We start from the raw sequence: 4413 nt of genomic DNA, 5'->3' as shown, positions 1-4413 counted from the left end.
GTTTAGCCACAAGAACTCAACACAGGTAGAGGGAGAAATTTCCCCCTCCTAACAATATATATACTATGTTAAGTGTAGTTGTTAGTTTTCACAAATGTATAGTTATACCACCATCAAGATGGAGGACACTGTCACCCCTAAAGAACTCTCCTGTTTGTACTGAACCCTTCCCACCCTTAACCACTGATCTGTTTTAGCTTCCTATACCTTTGCCTCTGCCAGAATGTCATACAAATTGACCAGCATATTGCCTTGAGTCTTAATGGAAAATTTGACTCTGTTATCTGTAAAACTGCATATTGATACAAACTTTGTGTTCTTCTGAGTTTGCGATTTTTGGCATTGCCCAAAAGAGTGGCACACGTTATGCTTTCAAAACTGAGAGATTTCATTGTTATCAGCTATATGAATGAAGTTAAGACCCCATGCTTAACTTTCTTCATTTGTATGTGGGAGGAATGATGGGGACAGATCAAATGAGATACTAATAATTGTAAAGTCACATGTCAACACTGCTAAGAAAGCATAAATTAGTACTGAAAAATAAGGGGAGCAAGTTTGAACTTCCACCACTGTCTAATGAAACCAAACTCACCTTTTACCCTACCTTCCATAACATGTGAAAATGTAAACACGGATATGATCCCTGAAAACAGAAAAAAAATGAGCTTTGAGGGCTTTGTGCATAAACCTCCCAGCTACTCCTCTTATAAGAAGGCATAGAAAATATCCTAGTTTGAGGACGTCAAATATACCTCTTTTCCCACTCCATTCAGATATTACTCAAAATGATACCTCTGATTGCAGCTTACCTCATTTACTCCTTGGATAATTGCCCTCTAAACAGCCATAGCTATTTTTGGTGTTTCAAGGAGGAAATCATATTGGACTTGCACAGATATCACTCTACTCATAGGAAAACTAATGATGAGCTACAGCTGTGCAGATGACCTTTACTCAAACCCAAAGGAACTCGAAAGTTTCATGGGGTACAAATTGTGTCCCTCGGTCTAAATAGCAGCAAAATGATAATGCCAAATCAAAAGGCAATTTCAATTCCCTTCAAATGCTAATCAGAAACATAAATACTATGAAAACTGATAGCCAAAAGCAAAGGGGAAACTCACATCCCAGATACCCATGTCCAAACTCATGATCAAACAGCACATGCACTAAAACTTTTAACCATGGCTAAAATGAAGATGAACCATGTCTATACCAACCATTGCTGCTAATCCCAAGAACTCAGGACTGAAGTATTGTTTACATTCACATCCAAGCAGTTCCTCAGTATTTTAAGATGTTAGATGGTGGAAAAATGATCAGTGGTGACATCCTCACTCACTGAGGCCACTACCCTCCATAAAAAAGATACACAACATACCCTCCCTTCCCTATCATCTCACCTGTCATCCTTTCCTTTCCTTTCACACACTTATATTCTTTTATAAAAGCAAAGGTTTCTTATTTAACCATCTCTCTTTTCCCACAAAAATATAAGCACCCAGAAGTTCAAGAACTTCTTTTATACTTCCATATCCAGAGCCTAGAGTGCCTGGAAAATTTTTGCTAAACTGGATATGTTTTCAGTCTACACTGCCTGGCATAGGAGGATGTTGAAAAATTAGCATCAAGAGATTAGTCTCTGAGCAAGAAGGTTTCACTGGACCAGGTATCCTGACTTTTTCCTTTGCTTGGTTTGTGTTCTCTGAAAATTTGTAAGCTTCACTTGACTCATAAAGGAAATAACAAAAGAAAATCTAATTTGCTAAGGAGTTTGTCATTACAAATACATATTTTAAGTGTGTACTTCTTTTAAAATCATCCAGTACACTGCAGGAAATATTTCAGTATTTAGACAAGAAAGGCAAAACCTGTTTCAGATGACTGGGAGCTGGCCTCACACTCCCCACATAGGCCTAGATATATCCTGTTGAAGAGAAAAATGTGACACACATCCATCATCAGACAAAGCTACTCTGTGACCATGATGGATCAAAATGAAAACCGTATCTCTATAAATAATAAAAGAGAACAGATTCTAAAGTTTTTGTTTTGTTTTTTGCTTTTTCTGGCCACACCAGAAAAACAGGATCTTAGTTGCAGCTTGCAGGATCTTAGTTCCCCAACCAGGGACTGAACCGGGGCCCTCTGCAGTGAAAGTGCGGAGTCATAACCACTGGACTGCCAGGGAATTCCCTAAAGATTTTAAATGACCCAAATTCCCCTCTTCTCACTAATGATCGGTACTTCTTAAAAATTAACTTCAGGGCTTCCCTGGTGGCACAGTGGTTGAGAGTCTGCCTGCCGATGCAGGGGACACGGGTTCGTGCCCTGTTCCGGGAAGATCCCACATGCCACAGAGCGGCTGGGCCCGTGAGCCATGGCCACTGAGCCTGCGCGTCCAGAGCCTGTGCTCCGCAACGGGAGAGGCCACAACAGTGACAGGCCCGCGTACTGCAAAAAAAAAAAAAAAAAAAATTAAATTCAGCATCACGCCATTCTTTCTGCCTTGTTAGATAATAACTATTATGATTACCCATGACAGAATTTGGCTCACTTCCTCACAGCATCCAATGTAGAATAATGCCTTGCTTCCTTGAATAGCAATCAAATCATCTAACACAAGTCAAAATCCAATAGGAAGTCCTCAAGTGCACATTTACTGTTACACCCCACATTTTGTGGTCATTCCTAGTATGAGAACTCATTACACCCCTCCTTCTCCTTGACAACAGACGTGATCATGGTGGTCTTGGCAAAACGGGACAGAAAACACCATGATTTAAGTGCTTGGTGTTATGAATGAATAAGAAACTAGTCTCATGACAGAAATTATAAGTATAAAAGAATAAAAAATAAAAAGTGCCTGAGGTAAAAAGACCTGCCCTTGTATGCACAATAATATTGACTCAATGTATAATGATTAGGTGGAGAAAATTACAAGTTGATCTGAAATTCCATAATTACAATGGGATATTTAATATACCCTCTCAGGAAATGAAAAACACAGTTATTTCCTAGCAGATGAGTGCTTGTTAAACAGCTAATAAAATATTTCTAAGAAAAAGCTACAAAAGCACTCATTACAGAAATTAACGCACATGCTTTGAATCATATACAATCAAAGAGAACTGAAAACATATTCAGGGATTACACTCAGATGTGAGTAAAAGGAAACACTGAGAATCTGCCTGATATGAGGAAGGTGCTGATTCTACATGGAAGGACTGGGTCTGAGCAGTCACTGCACAGTGAAGAACAGGAACAAACTCACAAGCAGTTCTTTTGGACTGCAACACAAAGGGGAATCAGGAGCACAAAGTCAACAGCAGTATTAACAGACCAAGGTGTTATTACAAATTAGAGCTTATATGAATACAGTCTAGAGAACAGTGTTCAGAGGATATTCTCAACCACGACAGTCTAAATTTCTTGCCAGATGGACACAGTGGGCTTACAGGAAAATCCAAACTGTGCTGAATCTTCCATGTTGAACTTTGGAAAACACTGTGGAAGCCTACAGCTCTGATCAAATGGAAGTCAAACAGTCTGTGGTGGTTTTGAGGATATTCTCTTTTTTTCCAGTTTTATTGAGAAATAATTGACATACAGCAGTGTATAAATTTAAAGTGTACAGTATGATTTAACTTATATACATCGTGAAAGGATTATCACAATAAGGTTAGTGAACATCCTTCACTTCATATAGATACAAAATTTTAAAGAAATAGAAAAAATTATTTTCCTTTTGATGAGAACTCTTAGGATTTACTCTCTTTAACAACTTTCTCATGTTGTACATTATGTCCCTAGTACTAATTATTTTATAACAGAAAGTGTGTACCTTTTGACTGTCTTCCTTCAATTTCCCCTTCCCCCCACACCTTGCCTCTGGTAATCAGAAATCTGATCTCTTTATGAGTTTGTTTTTGAAATATAAATGACCTACAACACTGTTAGTTCCTGTTACACAACATGGTGTTTTGATATTCCTATACATTTCAATATGATCACTAATATAAGTTTAGTTACAATCTCTCACCATACAAAGATATAATTATTGACTATATTTCCCACACCTTACACTTCATACCTGTGACTCATTTTGCAACTCTAAGTTTGCACCTCTTAGTCTCCCTCACCTATTTCTTTCCTCCCCTACCTCTTCTCCCTTTGCCAACTACCTGTTTGACACAGTATCTGTAACTCTGTTTCTGTTTTGCTATGTTTGTTCGTTTGTTTTGTTTTTTAGATTCCAAAAGTAAGTGAAATTATACAGTATTTGTCTTTCTCTGTCAGACTTATTTCACTTAGGATAATACCTTCTAGGCCCATGCACAATGTTGCAAATGGCAAAATTTCATTCTCTTTTATGGTTGAGTAATATTCCATAATATATTATAATATAAA

The sequence above is a fragment of the Aethalodelphis obliquidens genome, unplaced genomic scaffold (assembly GCF_003676395.1).
Source record: "Aethalodelphis obliquidens isolate GAN/ISIS:26980383/991018 unplaced genomic scaffold, ASM367639v1 scaffold53, whole genome shotgun sequence".
NCBI lineage: Eukaryota > Metazoa > Chordata > Mammalia > Artiodactyla > Delphinidae > Aethalodelphis > Aethalodelphis obliquidens.
This window is presented reverse-complemented; position numbering follows the sequence as displayed.